This window comes from Anser cygnoides, chromosome 4 (assembly GCF_040182565.1).
Source record: "Anser cygnoides isolate HZ-2024a breed goose chromosome 4, Taihu_goose_T2T_genome, whole genome shotgun sequence".
NCBI classification, from domain to species: Eukaryota; Metazoa; Chordata; class Aves; order Anseriformes; family Anatidae; genus Anser; species Anser cygnoides.
This window is the reverse complement of record NC_089876.1, coordinates 1-23,398: the sequence shown is the minus strand read 5'-3', so window position 1 is coordinate 23,398 and position 23,398 is coordinate 1. Positions and strand designations below refer to the sequence as shown.

General features: G+C 51.7%; 1 long non-coding RNA gene across 1 annotated transcript in view; it reads left to right on the top strand.

The window, feature by feature from the left end:
* LOC136790842 (uncharacterized) overlaps positions 1-23,220 on the top strand; it is a 39,640-nt gene extending 16,420 nt beyond the window's left edge. The window contains exons 10-25 of the long non-coding RNA XR_010831599.1: positions 2,609-3,938; positions 4,068-4,127; positions 6,600-6,649; positions 8,457-8,780; positions 11,529-11,985; positions 14,795-15,408; positions 15,892-16,842; positions 17,464-18,029; positions 18,170-18,224; positions 18,576-20,190; positions 20,273-20,320; positions 20,425-20,698; positions 20,832-20,953; positions 21,072-21,164; positions 21,324-21,377; positions 21,478-23,220. This is a non-coding gene — a long non-coding RNA (uncharacterized lncRNA). The remainder of the gene's footprint in view (positions 1-2,608; positions 3,939-4,067; positions 4,128-6,599; positions 6,650-8,456; positions 8,781-11,528; positions 11,986-14,794; positions 15,409-15,891; positions 16,843-17,463; positions 18,030-18,169; positions 18,225-18,575; positions 20,191-20,272; positions 20,321-20,424; positions 20,699-20,831; positions 20,954-21,071; positions 21,165-21,323; positions 21,378-21,477) is intronic.
* The last annotated feature ends 178 nt before the right edge of the window (positions 23,221-23,398 follow it).

Below are 23,398 nucleotides of genomic sequence, written 5' to 3'. Positions count from 1 at the left end.
AGGTGGTCTGGCGTGGCAGCTCCTGATGGTGGTCTGCTTCAGTAGGTGAAGCGGTGCCTGAAGCCCCATGCCGTGGAGCCTGAGCACGCCTCGCTGAGGATGAAGCCTGCTTTCCAGCAGTTTCCAAAACTGTGTTGAGGCTGAAATGGTGTGTCTGTGTTTGGGTTGGGGTTGCACCTTGGTGAGTGTAGGGATAGGATTTAAGCTGGTGCAGCAGAGGGCCAGGCTCCATTGTCCTGTAGTGTGTTTTGACCCATCAGCATAGTCTTTTGGTTTTCAGATAGCCTACTCAAGTACGTGAATTTTTCTGCGAGTGATGTTATTACATGGAATTGGTGATTTTTTTTTTTTGATGAGTGATCTGTTATGCTCCTAGATTCTTCTTTCTATGTAAAGAAAGGTTTGAGCTAATTCCAGCTGAAAAAAAATCAGTTGCTTGGTCGTATTGTCCTTTCAATATTCGAAGCTGCAGCAAAAGCATGGGTATTGTTGCTTCTAGAAACACCCCAGTTCTCTTGTCTGCAGTCTGCATGCTGTTGAGCTAAACCAGATTTAAAACAAACAAACAACAACAACAACAAAAAAAAACACAAAAAAACCCACAGCTGCTGCTGCTTGTGCTCTTTGTACTTTCTTGTGCTTTGCCCCTCCCCTTTCCCAGGTGATTGGGTTTGGGTGCTGGGCTGGGCCAAATGGTATATGAGCCCCAGGTATGCCATTAGAGAGTTCATTGTGCCTGGGCTGCTCTTTGGGGTAAGTGCTTTGTTTTTCCTTCAGTCAGTTGCAGGGTTCTTTGGGCAGGTTGGAGTCTATGGATTTCTAGATTTTAAGTGCTTGGAAATCACTTACTAGAGGGATATTTAGCAGAGGTTGCTGGCTCACTTGTTTTTGGGGTGGTGGGATCCACTTGTGTTTTTGGGTTATATTTGAATCTCTAGACGTATGAAGGCACTTGTGTAACTCTCCAGAGGACTGAAAAGAGCTTGATTACACACTACAAGAGGCTTGACCACGTAGGCGCAGTATTACCAAGAGACTGAGCAGGGTTGTATCAAAGTTACCTTTTTCATCTGTAAAGGGTAGGTCTGTGATCGGCGCCGCCCGGGCACATTTTGGCGCGGCGCCGCCCGGGCACATTTTGGCGCGGCGCCGCCCGGGCACATTTTGGCGCGGCGCCGCCCGGGCACATTTTGGCGCGGCGCCGCCCGGGCACATTTTGGCGCGGCGCCGCCCGGGCACATTTTGGCGCGGCGCCGCCCGGGCACATTTTGGCGCGGCGCCGCCCGGGCACATTTTGGCGCGGCGCCGCCCGGGCACATTTTGGCGCGGCGCCGCCCGGGCACATTTTGGCGCGGCGCCGCCCGGGCACATTTTGGCGCGGCGCCGCCCGGGCACATTTTGGCGCGGCGCCGCCCGGGCACATTTTGGCGCGGCGCCGCCCGGGCACATTTTGGCGCGGCGCCGCCCGGGCACATTTTGGCGCGGCGCCGCCCGGGCACATTTTGGCGCGGCGCCGCCCGGGCACATTTTGGCGCGGCGCCGCCCGGGCACATTTTGGCGCGGCGCCGCCCGGGCACATTTTGGCGCGGCGCCGCCCGGGCACATTTTGGCGCGGCGCCGCCCGGGCACATTTTGGCGCGGCGCCGCCCGGGCACATTTTGGCGCGGCGCCGCCCGGGCACATTTTGGCGCGGCGCCGCCCGGGCACATTTTGGCGCGGCGCCGCCCGGGCACATTTTGGCGCGGCGCCGCCCGGGCACATTTTGGCGCGGCGCCGCCCGGGCACATTTTGGCGCGGCGCCGCCCGGGCACATTTTGGCGCGGCGCCGCCCGGGCACATTTTGGCGCGGCGCCGCCCGGGCACATTTTGGCGCGGCGCCGCCCGGGCACATTTTGGCGCGGCGCCGCCCGGGCACATTTTGGCGCGGCGCCGCCCGGGCACATTTTGGCGCGGCGCCGCCCGGGCACATTTTGGCGCGGCGCCGCCCGGGCACATTTTGGCGCGGCGCCGCCCGGGCACATTTTGGCGCGGCGCCGCCCGGGCACATTTTGGCGCGGCGCCGCCCGGGCACATTTTGGCGCGGCGCCGCCCGGGCACATTTTGGCGCGGCGCCGCCCGGGCACATTTTGGCGCGGCGCCGCCCGGGCACATTTTGGCGCGGCGCCGCCCGGGCACATTTTGGCGCGGCGCCGCCCGGGCACATTTTGGCGCGGCGCCGCCCGGGCACATTTTGGCGCGGCGCCGCCCGGGCACATTTTGGCGCGGCGCCGCCCGGGCACATTTTGGCGCGGCGCCGCCCGGGCACATTTTGGCGCGGCGCCGCCCGGGCACATTTTGGCGCGGCGCCGCCCGGGCACATTTTGGCGCGGCGCCGCCCGGGCACATTTTGGCGCGGCGCCGCCCGGGCACATTTTGGCGCGGCGCCGCCCGGGCACATTTTGGCGCGGCGCCGCCCGGGCACATTTTGGCGCGGCGCCGCCCGGGCACATTTATCTTAGATCGAGCTAACGAGCAGCTGAAGTAAAGCAACTAGGAAGAGAGAGGTATTGCAGCAGGTACGCTGTGGCTGTGAGGTGCCTCAGGGTGTGCTTTTCTCTCGTCCCTGCAGGTGCTTGGTGCAGTCTTGGACAGGGAAATCCCCGTGTCACGGAGCAGTGAGGGAAGGCGAGCGTGTTGTCAGCCTGGTCGTCCCTTAACCGAAGTGAAGGGACGTGGGGGGTTTATGTGGCAAGGTTTTGGTAGCAGGGAGCTCTAGGGGTGGCTTCTGTGCGAAGAATCTAGAAGCTGCCCCATGTTAGGTAAGGGCCCCGCTGCTGAGCGGAGCCAATAAGTGATGTTGTTTGCGCGTCTGTGAGAGCATATTTAAGACAGGGAAAAAAAAAAAAAAACCACGCTGGTCCATGCAGCAGCTGGGAGAGCAAGAGGAGTGAGGAACAGCCTTGCAGGCGCCAAGGTCAGTGAAGAAGGAGGGGGAGAGGTACTCCAGGTGCCGGAGCAGAAGTCCCCTGCGGCCTGTGGCGAGGACCATGGTGAAGCAGGCTGTCCCCCTGCAGCCCACGGAGTACCACGGTGGAGCAGGGTTCCATGCTGCAGCTGGTGGAGGAGGCCACGGTGGAGCAGGTGGACCTGCACTGATGGAGGCTGCGGCCTGTGGAAGACCCTTGCCGGAGCAGATTCCGGGCCGGACCTGTAGACCGTGGAGAGGGGACCACACAGGAGCAGGTGAGCTGGCAGGAGCTGCTGCCCGTGGGGGACCCAGGTTGGAGCAGTTTGCTCCTGAGGGATGGACCCCGTGGTATGGACCTACATCTGGAACAGTTCTGGAAGAGCTGCTGCCTGTGGGAAGGCCATGCCAGATCAGTTGACCAAGGACTGCATCCTGTGGGAGGAACCCCACAGCACAGGGGATGAGGGCGTCCGAGAAGGAGTGGCGGCAAAGAAGCGCTATAGACTGACCATAAACACCGATCACCTGTACCGCTGGGGGGGAGAAGGTGGAAGAGGGTGGTTGGGGGGGAAGGTGCTTTTGGTTGCTTTCGTTTGTTTCTCGTTTCTCTACATTGTGTAGTAATAAGCAATAAATCTTTCTATCTTTCTATGCTGAGTGTGTTTTGCCTATCACGATATTTACTGTGTAATCTCCTTGTCCTTATCTCAACCCTTGAGCCCTTTTTCCTTGTATTTTCTCCCTGTCCTTCTCTGAGGAGGGAGAGTGAGAGAGCGGTTTTGGTGGAGCTCGGTCGCCTACCCCTGTAAAACCACCACAGGGGAAGACGTTCAGGTGTTTCCCTCTGAGGGTCTGAGGTGAGGCTGGCTGGGACAGAGGAGCAGTGTGGCAGGTGGTCGCTTGCAAGCACAGTGGTCATTTTGTCCTTCTGTGTTCCCAGGTGGCATGGGTGATGGTGGCCGTTCCTTTCGAGCTTGGATCTAACTTGCAGGTACAGAGGCAAGTGGACTGTTGTTTTGAAACGAAAACATTAAATATGGGGTGACTTCTGTTGTTGAGGGATGGGTGCTAATGCTGTCAGCTGAATGTTTATCTTCTGACTGTGTTTTCCTTTGTTCAGGCTGAAACGCAGTGTGCAGTACAGGACGTCACGACCCGAGCTACCTCTGGAGTGACTCTGGTGAGTGATGAACAGAGGTAGCTGTTATTTTTGGGGTGCGGCTGTCGCTGCAGTTTTTTTAACTACATCAAATAGAGTAAAATTCCAGTTTCTCTTTTAGAGGTGCTCTAGGTGGCTTCAGAGAACGGGTGGAAGCATCTGCCATGTGGGGTAGGTAAGCGGCTGAGGTAAAGGAGGGGATGAGAGTAACTGTCCTGAGGGTGCAGTGGTTTTTGCTGCTGTGGTTGCTTTCTCTTCTGCTTATCAGGTGCTACAGGCAAGGTGGGCTGCGGTAGTCTTTGGAATAGGAGCAAAGCAGGTCACTGGAATGCTGTTTGGTTCCTGAGAAAGGTGTTTCAGAGGAAAAAGGTGGTCTGGCGTGGCAGCTCCTGATGGTGGTCTTCTTCAGTAGGTGAAGCGGTGCCTGAAGCCCCATGCCGTGGAGCCTGAGCACGCCTCGCTGAGGATGAAGCCTGCTTTCCAGCAGTTCCCAAAACTGTGTTGAGGCTGAAATGGTGTGTCTGTGTTTGGGCTGGGGTTGCACCTTGGTGAGTGTAGGGATGAGTTTTAAGCTGGTGCAGCAGAGGGCCAGGCTCCATTGTCCTGTAGTGTGTTTTGACCCATCAGCATAGCCTTTTGGTTTTCAGATAGCCTACTCAAGTACGTGATTTTTCCTGCGAGTGATGTTATTACATGGAATTGATTTTTTTTTTTTTGGCATGTAATCTGTTATGCTCCCAGATTTTTCTTTCTATATAAATAAAGGTTTGAACTAATTCCAGCAGAAAAAATTTCAGTTACTTGCTTGGTCATATTGTCCTTTCAATATTCAAAGCTGCAGCAAAAGCATGGGTATTGTTGCTTCTAGAATCACCCCAGTTCTCTTGTCTGCAGTCTGCATGCTATTGAGCTAAACCAGATTAAAGAAAAAAAAAAAGAAAAACAAAAAACAAACAAACAAAATACAAAACTAAAAAAAACACCAAAAAAAACCCCACAGCTGCTGTGCTGCTTGTGCTCTTTTTACTTTCTTGTGCTTTACCACCTCCCCTTTCCCAGGTGATTGGGTTTGGGTGCTGGGCGGGGCCAAATGGTATATGAGCCCCAGGTATGCCATTAGAGAGTTCATTGTGCCTGGGCTGCTCTTTGGGGTAAGTGCTTTGTTTTTCCTTCAGTCAGTTGCAGGGTTCTTTGGGCAGGTTGGAGTCTATGGATTTTTAGATTTTAAGTGCTTGGAAATCACTTACTAGAGGGATATTTAGCAGAGGTTGCTGGCTCACTTGTTTTTGGGATGGTGGGATCCACTTGTGTTTTTGGGTTATATTTGAATCTCTAGACGTATGAAGCCACTTGTGTAAGTCTCCAGAGGACTAAAAAGAGCTTGATTACACACTGCAAGAGGCTTGACCACGTAGGCGCAGTATTACCAAGAGACTGAGCAGGGTCGTATCAGAGTTACCTTTTTCATCTGTAAAGGGTAAGTCTGTGAATACCCCTGCTGGGGCTGCTGTGTGTGCATGGCTTTTTGGCATTTGTGGAGCTCAGTAGTTTTTTTTGTGTGTGTATGTTATTACTTTTTTTTTAAGGCCAAATAGTGTGTGTGCTGAGCGTGGTTGGCAGGAGGAGGTGGGGAATTGTCTGGCAGGGGAGCTGTTCAGGACTGGTAGGTTTGGTTTCTAGGAGCGTGCGGCATCCTTCCTGTGCGATGCCACTGGTTGTTGGGCAGGAATGTTCCAGCTCGTGTGTCTTAAACAACGTAGCTTGTGCAGTGTGTGTTGTGTGGCCCGGGCAGAGTTTGCTGCGGCGCTGTGAGCGAAGAATCTCAGTTCGAGCTGGTGAGCAGCTGAAGTAAAGGAGCTGGGAAGAGAGAGGTATTGCAGCAGGTACGCTGTGGCTGTGAGGTGCCTCAGGGTGTGCTTTTCTCTTGTCTCTGCAGGGGCTTCGTGCAGTCTTGGATAGGGAAATCCCCGTGTCACGGAGCAGTGAGGGAAGGTGAGAGTTCCATCAGCCTGGTGATCCCTGATCTGAAGCAAAGGGAAGACATTCAGGTGTTTCCCTCTGAGGGTCTGAGGTGAGGCTGTTTGGGACAGAGGAGCAATGTGGCAGGTGGAGGCTTGCAAGCACAGTGGTCATTTTGTCCTTCTGTGTTCCCAGGTGGCATGGGTGATGGTGGCCGTTCCTTTCGAGCTTGGATCTAACTTGCAGGTACAGAGGCAAGTGGACTGTTGTTTTGAAACGAAAACATTAAATATGGGGTGACTTCTGTTGTTGAGGGATGGGTGCTAATGCTGTCAGCTGACTGTTTGTCTTCTGACTGTGTTTTCCTTTGTTCAGGCTGAAACGCAGTGTGCAGTACAGGACGTCACGACCCGAGCTACCTCTGGAGTGACGCTGGTGAGTGATGAACAGAGGTAGGTGTTATTTTTGCGGTGTGGTTGTCGCTGCACTTACTTTACTACATCAAATAGAGTAAATTCCAGTTTTCTCTTTTAGAGGTGCTCTAGGTAGCTTCAGAGAACGGGTGGAAGCATCTGCCGTGTGGGGTAGGTAAGCGGCTGAGGTAAAGGAGGGGATGAGAGTAACTGTCCTGAGGGTGCTGTGGCTTTTATTGCTGTGGTTGCTTTCTCTTCTGCTTATCAGGTGCCCCAGGGAAGGTAGTAAACCTTCCCGTTAGTAAATGGGAAAACTTTTGAGATAGTGGAATCTGGACCTTTGAGTCCTAGCTGGTACACCCAAACTTGCGAGCTATATGCCATATTGCGGGCCCTAAAATTGCTGAAAAATAAAAGCGGTACAATATATACAGATTCAAAATATGCTTATGGGGTAGTACATACATTTGGTAAAATATGGGAAGAAAGGGGGCTCATCAATTCACAAGGAAAGGGTTTAATACATCAGGAATTGATTACCCAGGTTTTACAAGCTATCAGAGAGCCCAAAGAAATTGCCGTAGTACATATAAAAGGGCATCAAAAAGGCCTCACCCCTCAGGTTAGGGGTAATAATCTAGCAGATCAGGAGGCAAAAAGGGCAGCATTAATGAGTAGAAGAATTATAAGAATGAAGGAAGATTGCCCAGACTGTGGGAAATAATACTTATACTTAATAGTTAATATATAATAATTAATAACATAATATATAAATGCTTAATATAATACTTAATACTGTGGGAAAGACTTAAAGGAATTTCCATGTTATGATTGCTGGAGTGAATGGGGAGTTGATGGGATTGAATGCAATTGTTCTGAGGAAGAAAGCCCGCCTTATAAAAACTGCTACAAGTGCAGGCCGACTAACTCCCTGTGGTCGAATGGACCCATTCCCCTCCCCTTACTCTGTTTCACTATTACAGAAGAAGACAAGATGACACAAATGGGGGTTCCAAAAAAAAAAAAAACAAACGATAAAGGGAAATGGGTACTGCCTGATGGACGGGAAGTGTTACCAAAATCAGTAGCTATGAGGGTGCTACGGAGATTTCATGAACAGACGCACTGGGGTACTCAGGCGTTGGTGGATCAATTTGCCACATATTATATGTGTATAGGGATTTATAATATAGCAAAGAGGATCGTAAATGATTGCGTAACTTGTCGGAGGGTAAATGCTCAACACATGAGAAAAAGGGTCCCGGGAGGAGGACGAGAATTGGCACATCGACCTTTTGCAAAGATTCAATTAGATTTTACTGAACTTCCGAAAACGGGGCGATTATAGATACTTATTAGTTATTGTAGGCCACCTCACAAACTTTGTTGAAGCATTCCCTACGGCAAGGGCCACAGCTCAAACCATGGTAAAGATATTATTAGAAAGCATCATACCCAGATACGGGGTAATAGAAGCAATTGACTCTGATCGAGGCCCACACTTTGTGTCAAAGGTATCCCGAGACACGATGAAGGCTCTGGGAATTAAATGGGAATATCACACTCCCTGGCATCCTCAGAGTTCGGGAAAGGTAGAACGAATGAATGGTGAAATTAAAAAGCAACTAACAAAGCTTATGATAGAGACTAAGACCTCCTGGGTGAAATGTTTACCGCTTGCACTATTGAATATCCGGACATAGCCCCGAGCCAATGTCGGAATCTCACCTTTTGAAAGGCTGTATGGTATGCCTTATGATTTAGAGATGCCATCTGATCCCCAGGTACAGGATATCCAATTAAAACCTTATTTAATACAGCTTATGAACCGACGGAGGGAGTTGCAAGCGAAAGGCTTGGTGGCTAGATATAGCAATCCATAGGATACCACCTGGAGATAGGGTTCTAATTAAGACATGGAAAGAAATGTCTTTAACACCACGGTGGGGAGGCTCCTATGTTGTTTTACTTATCACAGAGACGGCTATCCGGACGGCTGAGAAGGGGTGAACGCATGCCAGTGGCGTGAAAGGACCGATCCAGAAAAGCGAATGGGAAGCGGTCGCAGGCCCTGATGACTTAAAGCTCACGTTGAAACGAACTCGATAAGTATGGTCTAACTGTCTATGTATCGTAAAAAGGAGGAGAGGGGACCCTGTTTGATCAGAAAAAGGTCGCGGTTACCTGAGAAACTCCCCTGAAGAACACTGCTGCTGCCGAGAAGAACCTGCACCTTGTAGTTCGCTGCAACCGAACCGACAAGCGAGGCAGAGAGTGAAACGGTGGGGAATTACGTGGCCAGGTAAAGAACTCTGGAAAATGGGCCCTAGCCATTTTTTTTTTTTTTGCGATACATAGTAATGGGTACGATTGTTTACACTGTTCCTGGGTCTGCGCACCCTCACAAACCTTTTAAATGGAGCCTGATTAGATGGGAAGATCACCATGTTGTTCAGCAGATAACTACTGCTGGGGGACTGATAGGGGAGGCATCATCTATATAAAGAAGGAAGAGACGAAGAGTCCCCAACGGGTGGGACGAAATCAGAAACTGTCGGGGAGTGTTTTGAGGATTCAGCCTACACAAGCTTTTAGAATGCTAACTCCTTGTTGTGGTTTAACCCGGCTGGCAGCTAAACACCACACAGCCGTTCGCTCACCCTCCCCCCTCCCTCTCTGGGATGGGGGAGAGAAACGGGAAAGTGAAGCCGGTGAGTTGAGATAAAGACAGTTTATTAAGACAGGAATATAATAATAACAATAATAATAATAGTGATAATGATAATAGTATTAATAATAATAATGTGTAAGAAACAAGTGATGCACAATGCAATTGCTCACCACCCGCTGACCGATGCCCAGCCTATCCCCGAGCAGCCGGCCCCCCACCCCGGCCAGCCACCCCTATATATTGTTTAGCATGACGTCAGATGGTATGGAATACCCCTTTGGCCCGTTTGGGTCAGCTGTCCTGGGTCTGTCCCCTCCCAGCTCCTGCTGCACCCCTAGCCTGCTCGCTGGCAGGACAGAGCGAGAAGCCGAAAAGTCCTTGGCCTGGTGTAAACACTGCTCTGCAACAATTAAAACATCAGCATGTTATCAGCGCTCTTCTCATCCTAATCCAAAACATAGCACCCTACCAGCTACTATGAGGAAAAATTAACTCTGTCCTAACTGGAACCAGGACACTCCTAATAGCCCTAAACCACTGGAGGTTGCTAATAAATCAGTAAACCCGGAGTACGGGATTAGAAATGAAGGGGTGACCAGGAATAACATATGGAGAATCGTGAATGCTAGTTATCAGTTGTTGAATCAAACAAATCCAGACGTGCCTAGACCTTGCTGGTTATGTCTTGATATAAGGCCCCCATATTACGACGCCATTGGGGATCTGGGAGAGACCACCCGTTCAAACGAAACCGATCCCCCTCAATGCAATTGGGGAAGGGATGTAGCAATAACGTTAACGGAAGTAACTGGGAATGGCAGATGCGTAGGCACGGTCCCTGGTGAGAAGTTCCATCTATGCAATATTACAGAAAATGTTACACAATTAGACAAAGAAAAATGGTTAATACCAGCAGATAACACCAGATGGGTATGTTCGTCTCTGGGGGTGACTCCATGTTATCTTTGAAATTGTTCAACTTGTCTCATGATTTCTGTGTACAGGTAGTAATTATCCCAAGGATTCTTTACCATTCTGAGGAGTATATGTACATCCAACATGCTATGGCAAAAAACCACTTAAGGAAGAGAGAGCCTATTACGGCTCTTACTTTAGCCACTCTGATGATTCTGGGGGCTGCAGGAGCCGGAACTGGAATTACATCTCTGGTAAAACAAAGCCAAGAATTTACCTCGTTACGCATTGCTGTAGATGAGGATTTGGCCCGTATCGAGCAATCTATATAAGCTTTAGAGAAATCTGTGCGATCCTTATCTGAAGTAGTACTACAAAATCGTAGGGGATTAGATCTGATTTTTCTACAATAAGGAGCATTGTGTGCAGCCCTACGAGAGGAGTGTTGTGTATATGCTGATCATACTGGAGTGGTGAGGGATACAATGACTAAATTGAGAGAAGGGCTAGAAAAACGAAAAAGGGAGAATGAAGCCCACCGAAACTGGTACGAATCCTGGTTTAATTACTCACCTTGGCTCACTACACTGCTATCAGCTATAGCAGGACCTTTGTTGCTGCTCATATTTACACTAACTTTTGGACCACGTATATTCAATCAAATAATCACAATTGTAAAAAACCGATTAGAGGCAGCTCAACTTATGCTTGTGTGTGCGAAATATGAATCTCTTGAACAGGAGGAGGATGACGCAGCAACTTTAATATTGAGCAAACAAGTGCTTCAAAAATTCATCAATGAACAAAATATGTTAGAAAAAGAAAAAGGAGGGATTGTGATAAATTAGCAGGTGTTTGTTCATTGTCTTTAAAAAGAATTCAGAGAATCTGCTGAGAAGACAAGGTTTTGCAATTTACGACCTTGTTGAGGGGGAAGACTAAGCAAGTAGATAGTGGGGAGGGGGTGTTGGATAAACGTCCTTGGTAAAACAAAGACTCTGTGAAATACTGTTTGCTGCTTTACTACCCTTGAACACGAGCACAACGCATGATCATTGAAAGAAACAGAACGAACTCCACAGCTTCAGAAGATTCAACAAGTCCTGACAAGCCGAACTTGGATGCTATAAAACGGCGACACTGAAAAGGGAAAGTTGCGTGCTGTGATGGAGCGGAGACTCCCCAGCCGCCCAGCGCTGTTTTGCTTGTACCTGCTTACTTAATAAATAAATTATCTTCGATAGACCAGAAAATTGCGTGGTCTCGCTTATAACATTAAACAATGTAGCTTGTGCCGTGTGTGTTGTGTGGCCCGGGCAGAGTTTGCCGTGGCGCTGTGAGCGAAGAATCTCAGTTCGAGCTGGTGAGCAGCTGAAGTAAAGGAGCTGGGAAGAGAGAGGTATTGCAGCAGGTACGCTGTGGCTGTGAGGTGCCTCAGGGTGTGCTTTTCTCTCGTCTCTGTAGGGGCTTCGTGCAGTCTTGGACAGGGAAATGCCCGTGTCACAGAACAATGAGGGAAGGTGAGAGTTTTATCAGCCTGGTGATCCCTGATCTGAAGCGAAGGGAAGACATTCAGGTGTTTCCCTCTGAGGGTCTGAGGTGAGGCTGGCTGGGACAGAGGAGCAGAGTGGCAGGTGGTCGCTTGCAAGCACAGCGGTCATTTTGTCCTTCTGTGGTCCCAGGTGGCATGGGTGATGGTGGCTGTTCCTTTCGAGCTTGGATCTAACTTGCAGGTACAGAGGCAAGTGGACTGCTATTTGAAACGAAAACATTAAATATGGGGTGACTTCTGTTGTTGAGGGATGGGTGCTAATGCTGTCAGCTGAATGTTTATCTTCTGACTGTGTTTTCCTTTGTACAGGCTGAAACGCAGTGTGCAGTACAGGACGTCACGACCCGAGCTACCTCTGGAGTGACTCTGGTGAGTGATGAACAGAGGTAGGTGTTATTTTTCGGGTGCGGTTGTCGCTGCACTTATTTTACTACATCAAATAGAGTAAAGGAGGGGATGAGAGTAACTGTCCTGAGGGTGCAGTGTCTTTTATTGCTGTGGTTGCTTTCTCTTGTGCTTATCAGGTGCCACAGGCAAGGTGGGCTGTGATAGTCTTTAGAATAGGAGCGAAGCAGGTCACTGGAATGCTGTTTGGTTCCTGAGAAAGGTGTTTCAGAGGAAAAAGGTCGTCTGGCGTGGCAGCTCCCGATGGTGGTCTTCTTCAGTAGGTGAAGCGGTGCCTGAAGCCCCATCCCGTGTAGCCTGAGCACGCCTCGCTGAGGTTGAAGCCTGCTTTCCAGCAGTTTCCAAAACTGTGTTGAGGCTGAAATGGTGTGTCTGTGTTTGGGCTGGGGTTGCACCTTGGTGAGTGTAGGGATGAGTTTTAAGTTGGTGCAGCAGAGGGCCAGGCTCCATTGTCCTGTAGTGTGTTTTGACCCATCAGCATAGCCTTTTGGTTTTCAGATAGCCTACTCAAGTACGTGATTTTTCCTGCGAGTGATGTTATTACATGGAATTGATTTTTTTTTGGCATGTAATCTGTTATGCTCCCAGATTTTTCTTTCTATATAAATAAAGGTTTGAGCTAATTCTAGGTGAAAAAATTTCAGTTACTTGCTTGGTCATATTGTCCTTTCAATATTCAAAGCTGCAGCAAAAGCATGGGTATTGTTGCCTCTAGAATAACCCCAGTTCTCTTGTCTGCAGTCTGCATGCTATTGAGCTAAACCAGATTAAAAGAAAAAAAAAAGAAAAACAAAAAACAAACAAACAAAATACAAAACTAAAAAAAACACCAAAAAAAACCCCACAGCTGCTGTGCTGCTTGTGCTCTTTTTACTTTCTTGTGCTTTACCACCTCCCCTTTCCCAGGTGATTGGGTTTGGGTGCTGGGCGGGGCCAAATGGTATATGAGCCCCAGGTATGCCATTAGAGAGTTCATTGTGCCTGGGCTGCTCTTTGGGGTAAGTGCTTTGTTTTTCCTTCAGTCAGTTGCAGGGTTCTTTGGGCAGGTTGGAGTCTATGGATTTTTAGATTTTAAGTGCTTGGAAATCACTTACTAGAGGGATATTTAGCAGAGGTTGCTGGCTCACTTGTTTTTGGGATGGTGGGATCCACTTGTGTTTTTGGGTTATATTTGAATCTCTAGACGTATGAAGGCACTTGTGTAACTCTCCAGAGGACTAAAAAGAGCTTGATTACACACTACAAGAGGCTTGACCACGTAGGCGCAGTATTACCAAGAGACTGAGCAGGGTTGTATCAAAGTTACCTTTTTCATCTGTAAAGGGTAGGTCTGTGATCGGCGCCGCCCGGGCACATTTTGGCGCGGCGCCGCCCGGGCACATTTTGGCGCGGCGCCGCCCGGGCACATTTTGGCGCGGCGCCGCCCGGGCACATTTTGGCGCGGCGCCGCCCGGGCACATTTTGGCGCGGCGCCGCCCGGGCACATTTTGGCGCGGCGCCGCCCGGGCACATTTTGGCGCGGCGCCGCCCGGGCACATTTTGGCGCGGCGCCGCCCGGGCACATTTTGGCGCGGCGCCGCCCGGGCACATTTTGGCGCGGCGCCGCCCGGGCACATTTTGGCGCGGCGCCGCCCGGGCACATTTTGGCGCGGCGCCGCCCGGGCACATTTTGGCGCGGCGCCGCCCGGGCACATTTTGGCGCGGCGCCGCCCGGGCACATTTTGGCGCGGCGCCGCCCGGGCACATTTTGGCGCGGCGCCGCCCGGGCACATTTTGGCGCGGCGCCGCCCGGGCACATTTTGGCGCGGCGCCGCCCGGGCACATTTTGGCGCGGCGCCGCCCGGGCACATTTTGGCGCGGCGCCGCCCGGGCACATTTTGGCGCGGCGCCGCCCGGGCACATTTTGGCGCGGCGCCGCCCGGGCACATTTTGGCGCGGCGCCGCCCGGGCACATTTTGGCGCGGCGCCGCCCGGGCACATTTTGGCGCGGCGCCGCCCGGGCACATTTTGGCGCGGCGCCGCCCGGGCACATTTTGGCGCGGCGCCGCCCGGGCACATTTTGGCGCGGCGCCGCCCGGGCACATTTTGGCGCGGCGCCGCCCGGGCACATTTTGGCGCGGCGCCGCCCGGGCACATTTTGGCGCGGCGCCGCCCGGGCACATTTTGGCGCGGCGCCGCCCGGGCACATTTTGGCGCGGCGCCGCCCGGGCACATTTTGGCGCGGCGCCGCCCGGGCACATTTTGGCGCGGCGCCGCCCGGGCACATTTTGGCGCGGCGCCGCCCGGGCACATTTTGGCGCGGCGCCGCCCGGGCACATTTTGGCGCGGCGCCGCCCGGGCACATTTTGGCGCGGCGCCGCCCGGGCACATTTTGGCGCGGCGCCGCCCGGGCACATTTTGGCGCGGCGCCGCCCGGGCACATTTTGGCGCGGCGCCGCCCGGGCACATTTTGGCGCGGCGCCGCCCGGGCACATTTTGGCGCGGCGCCGCCCGGGCACATTTTGGCGCGGCGCCGCCCGGGCACATTTTGGCGCGGCGCCGCCCGGGCACATTTTGGCGCGGCGCCGCCCGGGCACATTTTGGCGCGGCGCCGCCCGGGCACATTTTGGCGCGGCGCCGCCCGGGCACATTTTGGCGCGGCGCCGCCCGGGCACATTTATCTTAGATCGAGCTAACGAGCAGGTGAAGTAAAGCAACTAGGAAGAGAGGTATTGCAGCAGGTACGCTGTGGCTGTGAGGTGCCTCAGGGTGTGCTTTTCTCTCGTCCCTGCAGGTGCTTGGTGCAGTCTTGGACAGGGAAATCCCCGTGTCACGGAGCAGTGAGGGAAGGCGAGCGTGTTGTCAGCCTGGTCGTCCCTTAACCGAAGTGAAGGGACGTGGGGGGTTTATGTGGCAAGGTTTTGGTAGCAGGGAGCTCTAGGGGTGGCTTCTGTGCGAAGAATCTAGAAGCTGCCCCATGTTAGGTAAGGGCCCCGCTGCTGAGCGGAGCCAATAAGTGATGTTGTTTGCGCGTCTGTGAGAGCATATTTAAGACAGGGAAAAAAAAAAAAAAACCACGCTGGTCCATGCAGCAGCTGGGAGAGCAAGAGGAGTGAGGAACAGCCTTGCAGGCGCCAAGGTCAGTGAAGAAGGAGGGGGAGAGGTACTCCAGGTGCCGGAGCAGAAGTCCCCTGCGGCCTGTGGCGAGGACCATGGTGAAGCAGGCTGTCCCCCTGCAGCCCACGGAGTACCACGGTGGAGCAGGGTTCCATGCTGCAGCTGGTGGAGGAGGCCACGGTGGAGCAGGTGGACCTGCACTGATGGAGGCTGCCGCCTGTGGAAGACCCTTGCCGGAGCAGATTCCGGGCCGGACCTGTAGACCGTGGAGAGGGGACCACGCAGGAGCAGGTGAGCTGGCAGGAGCTGCTGCCCGTGGGGGACCCAGGTTGGAGCAGTTTGCTCCTGAGGGATGGACCCCGTGGTATGGACCTACATCTGGAACAGTTCTGGAAGAGCTGCTGCCTGTGGGAAGGCCATGCCAGATCAGTTGACCAAGGACTGCATCCTGTGGGAGGAACCCCACAGCACAGGGGATGAGGGCGTCCGAGAAGGAGTGGCGGCAAAGAAGCGCTATAGACTGACCATAAACACCGATCACCTGTACCGCTGGGGGGGGAGAAGGTGGAAGAGGGTGGTTGGGGGGGAAGGTGCTTTTGGTTGCTTTCGTTTGTTTCTCGTTTCTCTACATTGTGTAGTAATAAGCAATAAATCTTTCTACCTTTCTATGCTGAGTGTGTTTTGCCTATCACGATATTTACTGTGTAATCTCCTTGTCCTTATCTCAACCCTTGAGCCCTTTTTCCTTGTATTTTCTCCCTGTCCTTCTCTGAGGAGGGAGAGTGAGAGAGCGGTTTTGGTGGAGCTCGGTCGCCTACCCCTGTAAAACCACCACAGGGGAAGACGTTCAGGTGTTTCCCTCTGAGGGTCTGAGGTGAGGCTGGCTGGGACAGAGGAGCAGTGTGGCAGGTGGTCGCTTGCAAGCACAGTGGTCATTTTGTCCTTCTGTGTTCCCAGGTGGCATGGGTGATGGTGGCCGTTCCTTTTGAGCTTGGATCTAACTTGCAGGTACAGAGGCAAGTGGACTGCTATTTGAAACGAAAACATTAAATATGGGGTGACTTCTGTTGTTGAGGGATGGGTGCTAATGCTGTCAGCTGAATGTTTATCGTCTGACTGTGTTTTCCTTTGTTCAGGCTGAAACGCAGTGTGCAGTACAGGACGTCACGACCCGAGCTACCTCTGGAGTGACTCTGGTGCGTGACGAACAGAGGTAGCTGTTATTTTTGGGTTGCGGTTGTCACTGCAGTTTTTTTAACTATATCAAATAGAGTAAAATTCCAGTTTCTCTTTTAGAGGTGCTCTAGGTGGCTTCAGAGAACGGGTGGAAGCATCTGCCATGTGGGGTAGGTAAGCGGCTGAGGTAAAGGAGGGGATGAGAGTAACTGTCCTGAGGGTGCAGTGTCTTTTATTGCTGTGGTTGCTTTCTCTTGTGCTTATCAGGTGCCACAGGCAAGGCGGGTTGTGATAGTCTTTGGAATAGGAGCAAAGCAGGTGACTTTAATTCTGTTTGGTTCTTGAGACAGGAGTTGTAGAGGAGAAAAGCTTTCAATATTCAAAGCTGAAGCAAAAATAAATAAACCACAGCTGCTGCTTCTCTTTCTACTTGTGCTTTGCCCCTCCCCTTTCCCAGGTGATTGGCTTTGGGTTCCAGGGAGGGCCTAGTGGTCATTGAGTCACAGGCATCCCTTCAGAGAGCTCATTATGCCTGGGCTGCACTTTGGGGTAAGTGCTTTGTTTTTCCTTCAGTGAGTTGCAGGTTTCTTTAGGTGGTTAAGAGTCTATGGACTGATGCGTTTCCAAGTAGAGACCGGTACGCCCATCTTTGTGAGGTAACAACTGGTAGGATCTGTTAGAGTAAACCAATCTAGTAATAGGTGCCTGTATTGCATGCAGCTCTTCTTCAGGTGAGTAATTGTTATAGCATATTTACGGATAGGATGGCAGTGCTACTTTGTGTGTTTGCTTTTGGTTCTGGGTCCCTTATGATTTTTGCTGAATTAAGGCAAATATTATCAAAGTTATAACCTTGGTGGCAAAGTGGTGGAGCAGGGTTTAGGAGATAAGTATCATCGAAGCTCCCTGTGTAAGCATGCATCTGAAAAGAGTAGCAGTAGGCGTGTAAGGGGTAGTCTTTTTCAGGGTTAGGGACAGTTTGTTATATTTTTGGAGCTTTTGCCTGTGGTTTGTGTGGCTGTAGAGTCTTTAGATGTTGCAGCCTTCTAGTTTTTAAGTGCTTGGAATTCACGTAATAGAGGTGTGCTTAGGAGGTGTTGCTGGCTAACTTGTTTTTGGGAAATGGTGGGGTACGGTTCCTTTTTTTTTGAGTTATCTTTTAATCTCTAGGTATATCAAGTCATTTGCATAACTGTCCAGAGGCTTCACAAGGAGCTTCAGTACGCATCCGAAGGGGCTTGACCGCATAAGTGCAGTATTACGGAGAGACTGAGCAGGGTCACCGTTCTCATCTGTAAAGGATAAGTCTGTGATTACCCCTGTTGGGGCTGCTGTGCATTCATGGCCTTTTGGCATTTGTGGACCTGAGGGTGTGTTTTTTTTTTTCTGGCTCTCGTCTCTGTGTTTGAGTCCTCTGCAAGGAGCTGTACTGTTTGTGTGTCCATCACGGATATGACCTTCTCTTTTTGTTTCTTGTATCCCAGGGCATGGGCCCGGACACTTGAATGAGGCACGAGGGTGAGTGGACGGCAGTGTGGGCCCTGAGTTGGTCAGTGGATTGTGTTAGTCTGCTTTGCCTGTTATGCAGGCTTTGGAAGCACCTTGAAAGAGCAGAGTACATCTCCTGCCACGTTCCTGAGGCGCGCCAGGTGTCAGCGGTTCCAGTTCCTGAAATGCTGGAGATGCTCGGAGCACAAGAGGAGCTGGGAGCGTGATGCATCTCCTTGGGATGTTAGGTGAGCAAAGCGGTGGTACTGGGTTGGGGAACATGGGTCTGGGGCTTCTTGGCTGTTGGGGTAGGGGAGGAAAGAAGAGGAGTGGGTATAGACTGTTTTGTGGATTGTCATTTTTGTTTGTTTTTTCTCCTTGGTCTAAGCTACGTGACCTTGGCTCAGCACAGTAAATGGAAGCGCTAAGCCTGGATCGGGAAGGTGAGTGGAGAAAAGTTGGAAAAAGGGCATTGGTTTTGGTTTGGTAGTCTATTGGTCCCACCTCTGGGTGACTCCTCTTTTCCGGGGACGAAGAAGATAGTGGGAACATCCTAGTTGGCCTCTGTGGTCCACCTTGAGGATGGATTGTGACCCCTGAGAATTAAGTCCAGGGGCAAATACTGTGTGTTTGGGGGTGGTTGGCAGGGGAAGGCGGGCAGTTGTCTGGAGTTGGTCTATCTGACTTCAGTAGCAGAGCAGGTCAGTGGACTACTGTTTTGTTTTTGAGGTGGGTGTTTCACTGGAAGAAGTTTGGCTGGTGTGCCAGTGCCCGATGGCACTTTATTTCTGCAGGTGAAGAGGAGCCTCGTGCCGGAAGCAATGTCCTGGCTAGCCTTCGTGTTCCTTGATGAGGATGGAACCTGCCTCCTGTCATTCCAAGCTAAGTTGGGGTGCAAGTGCTATGTTTGCTTTCGGGTTTTGAATGCACACATAGGGCGAGGGTCTGTGCTTTTAAGTCATTGCTGTGGATGGGGCCTTTTAGGATTGATCACGGTCAGACAGTGTGTGGGGGCGTGGGATTCTGTCAGGTAGGGCTTGAGCACGTGCCAGGCAGGGCAGTTCCAGCTTGGTGTCTGTGTTCTGTGTTGTCTGTGCTGTGCTGTTGCTCCTGGTGCTTGGCAGGCCCTGGGGCAGCCGTCCTGAGGGTGTTGAACACTTGACCTCACTGGAATAATGCTGATGCTCAATCGGAAGCTGAGCATTTCTTGTCTTGCAGTGGGAGCTTAAAGAGATCATTTCTTCTGTGCGTGTAATTTTTTTGTATCAAATGTTTCTTGATGCGATCATCATATGTTACGCGCTCCTCAGGTCTTGATATCCTCATTGCCTTTTTCCACTGGACAGATTAGATGGGCAACTTGTTAGCCACACCAAAGGTCCTAAATGCTTGTTTCATCATCGTAGGGCTGATCTGAGCACGTCTTGTCTTGCAGTCGCAGCCTGAAGCGCAGATGTGTTTCAGGTCTTGTGCATCATATTCGATTTCAGATGGCATCTGTTTCCATCCTCGCTGTTGCGGAAGTCATGTGGGCTTCATCAGGAGCTCTGTCTTGGGAGTTCATTTCCGAAGCATTTTTCTTCTGGGGTTTGCACTCCCCATCCTTCTGGTCTCTTGCCTTGAAGGCAGGCTTTTTATGCCTCCATCATCCCAGTTCTGGCAGTTGCTTCCAGTCGCATGTCGTGACATTTGAGTCTCTCCTTGGGTCTGCTGCAGGGCACCTGTTCTGACTTGCTGTCGCTGTAGGGCTTCCCTCTGGGAGTCCTTTTTTTGCGCCTTGTGTTCTGTGTTTTGTTCGTAATGTTTGTAGCGTGCCTATGTTTTTGGCCTGGAACTGTCCTGCCTGGCAGTTAGTGATGGTAGCTAACGTGGCGGTGTACTAATACATTGTCCGGACTGTTTTGGCAAAGACATCCGGTCTGCCTCTGGGCACGTACTGAAGGGCAGCTGGCACAGAGTCATCTCCGTGGTGTTTGGCAAATGTGGAGGGGGAGACCTGAGCTGCTTGCGAGCAGCTGTTTGCATAGTGCTTGAGTAGTGCTAGAGGAGAGGTCTGTCATTGAATCTTGAAAGCTCGCAGATGTGGGGTTTTGATTTTTTGTTTGTATTTCGTTCCCCTCCCCAGTAGGAGGGGTAAACCTTAGGAGGAACAGGTCACAGGAAAGAGCTCCTTTTGGAACTGTCAAGGACTCGGTAGGCAACCCGGTGACTGGCTTGATCTACTTTCCAGGTGCTGAGGCAAGGGGGCTGCTGTTTTGAAATGATAAAATTAGCCATGGGGTCCCTTGTGTTGTTGAGGGATGGGTGCTAATGCTGGCAGCTGAATGATTACCTTCTATGTTTTCATTTGTTAAAGCTGAAACACAGCGTACAACCTGGGACGTCACACCCAGAGCTGCCTCTGGCAAGGTGAGCGATGAACAGACGGAGCAGTTATAGTTGGGTTGTGGTTGTCACTGTCACTCTAAGTGACCCCTCTTTTCTGTTTTAGAGGTGTTGTAGCTGGCTTAAGAGGGTAGATGGAAGCATCTGCCTTGGGGTAGGTAAGCGGGTAGAGGTAAGGCAGCAGATGAGAGTAACTGTCCTAGCTGTGCTGCGGCTTTGGATGCTGCCTTAGCCTATGCTTTTCTTCCTCTTTCACAGGTGTCTCGCACAGGCTCAAAGGAGCAAACTGCATTCTGAAGAGCTGCTTAAGTAGGGGGGCTGGTCATGAGCTGGGTTGGAGCGGAATGGCCAAGTAGCACGAGGTGACTATGAAAGGTCTCTGTCTTGCTTTGCAGGTGCCATGGCAGGCTCTCCACAGAAGTGGCTGAGGATTTGAGATGAGGCCGGAGAGTGACAAGGAGCAGTACGTGCAGGGATGGTTTCCAAGCGCTGCGGTTGCTTTCTCTTCTGTTGATCAGGTGCCACAGGCAAGGTGGGCTGTGACATCAGTCTTTAGAATCGGAGCAAAGCAGGTCACTGGAATGCCGCAGGGCATCTGAGAAGGGTGTTTTAACAGGAAAAGTTTGTCTGGCATGGCGGTGTCTGATGGCAGTGTGTTTCCACAGGTGAAGAGGTGCCTGGAGCCCCATCTCATCTAGCCTGCACGTGCCTTGAGGATAAAGCCTGCTTTCCAGCAGTGTGGAAAGCACCACCAGTCCGTGGTGCCGGCCCGGCCGAGTTGGAGCATGTGAGCAGCTGAAGAAAAAGAGCTAGAGAAAGAGAGGTATTGCAGCAGGTGGGCTGTGCCTGTGAGGTGCCTGAGGATCTGCCTTTTCTTTTTTTTCTTTTGTGGGTGCTTCCTGCAGCCTTGGAGAGGTGAATCCCCACATTGTGGAGTGCTGAGGAAAGGCGAGAGGGTCGTCAGCCCAGTCAGTGTCCCTAAGCAAGGTCCCCCTAAGGCAAGTCCTTGAAGTGTTTCCCCTGGTTTAGCAGGTGCTGCAGCAGGCCTTCCTCAGAATCTGCTGAGGGTCTGAGGTGAGGCTGGGTGGGATAGAGGAGCAGTGTGGTGGGTGATTACTTGAGAACACAACGATCATTTTATCCCTTTGTTTTCCCAGGTGGTGTGGGTGATACTGGCTGTACTGTTGGAGCTTGGACTCAGAGAGGAACGGGTGAGCACAACCGTATGTTGCTTCAGCGGTAGTCAGTATTGTGGAGGAGGTGGGCATCAGGGCCGGTGTGCTAGTGAATGCTGGTACGCTGTTTTTGCAGATGATGATGAGCCTGGCCATGGACTAAGATGTCTCTCAGTGTCTGTGCATTTCTTGAGGTGGAGGGAATTTACCATCCAGCAATCTGAGAGCTAAGTTGAGGGGCACCTGGTATTTGCATATGTGGTGTGGCTGATGGGAGCTGGGAGCCGGAGCAGCATGGAGCCAGCCGGCTGAATATACTTGGTGCCACTGTGAGGGTGGTTGAGGCTGCGTCACCTTCAGGCTGCTTGAGGCTGGGTCACCAGGCTAATAGAAGGAGCAGGGGTTATTTTGTAGTGTGAGTGTATGTGCCAGGCAGGACAGTTCCCATCTGTTTATTTGTCTTGTAGTGCTGCTTCTGCAGGGTGTGTTCTGTGTCATGCACTCCTCGGGTCTTTGTATCAAATGTTTCTTGATGCGATCATCATGTTACGTGCTCCTCAGGTCTTGATATCCTCATTGCTTTTTGCACTGGACAGACTAGAAAGGCAACTTGTTAGCCGTACCAAAGGTCCTAAAAGCTTGTTTTGTCATCATGGGTCTGATCCGAGCACTTCTTGTATTGCAGTCGCAGCTTAAAGCTCGGATGTGTTTCAGGTCTTGTGCATCATATTCGGTTTCAGATGGCATCTGTTTCCATACTCACTCTTGCAGAAGTCATCTGGGTCGCATCAGGAGCTCTGTCTTGGGAATTCATTTCCTAAGAGATTTCTTCTGGGGTTTGCACTCCCCATCCTTCTGGTCTCTTGTCTTGAAGGCAGGCTTTTTATGCCTCCATCATCCCAGTTCTGGCAGTTGCTTCCAGTCGCATGTAGTGACATTTGAGTCTCTCCTTGGGTCTGCTGCAGGGCACCTGTTCTGACTAGCTGTCGCTGTAGGGCTTCCCTCTGGGAGTCCTTTTTTTGCGCCTTGTGTTCTGTGTTTTGTTCGTAATGTTTGTAGCGTGCCTATGTTTTTGGCCTGGAACTGTCCTGCCTGGCAGTTAGTGATGGTAACTAACATGGCGGTGTACTAATACATTGTCCGGACTGTTTTGGCAAAGACATCCGGTCTGCCTCTGGGCACGTACTGAAGGGCAGCTGGCACAGAGTCATCTCCGTGGTGTTTGGCAAATGTGGAGGGGGAGACTTGAGCTGCTTGCGAGCAGCTGTTTGCATAGTGCTTGAGTAGTGCTAGAGGAGAGGTCTGTCATTGAATCTTGAAAGCTCGCAGATGTGGGGTTTTGATTTTTTGTTTGTATTTCGTTCCCCTCCCCAGTAGGAGGGGTAAACCTTAGGAGGAACAGGTCACAGGAAAGAGCTCCTTTTGGAACTGTCAAGGACTCGGTAGGCAACCCGGTGACTGGCTTGATCTACTTTCCAGGTGCTGAGGCAAGGGGGCTGCTGTTTTGAAATGATAAAATTAGCCATGGGGTCCCTTGTGTTGTTGAGGGATGGGTGCTAATGCTGGCATCTGAATGATTATCTTCTGACTGTTTTCATTTGTTAAAGCTGAAACACAGCGTACAACCTGGGACTTCACGACCAGAGCTGGTTTTGGCAAGGTGAGCGATGAACAGATGTAGCAGTTATTTTAGGGGTGCGGTTGTCACTGCAGTTACTTAACTACACAAAATACAGTTAAAGTCCTGTTTATATTCCAGAGGTGTTGTAGCTGGCTTAAGAGAGCAGATGGAAGCATCTGCCTCGAGGGCAGGTGAGGGGGCAGAGTAAGGGAGCAGGTGAGAGTACCTGTCCTAGCTGTGCTGCGGCTTTGGATGCTGCCGCGGCCTATGCTTTTTTTTCTTTCGCAGGTGCCTTGCACAGACCCAGAGGGGCCAAGCTGCACTCTGAAGAGCAGCACGAGAAGGGCAGGCTGGTCGTGAGTGGGGTTGGAGCAGAATGGCCAAGTTGCGCAAGGTGACTGCGAAGGGTATCCATCTTGCTTTGCAGGTGTCATGG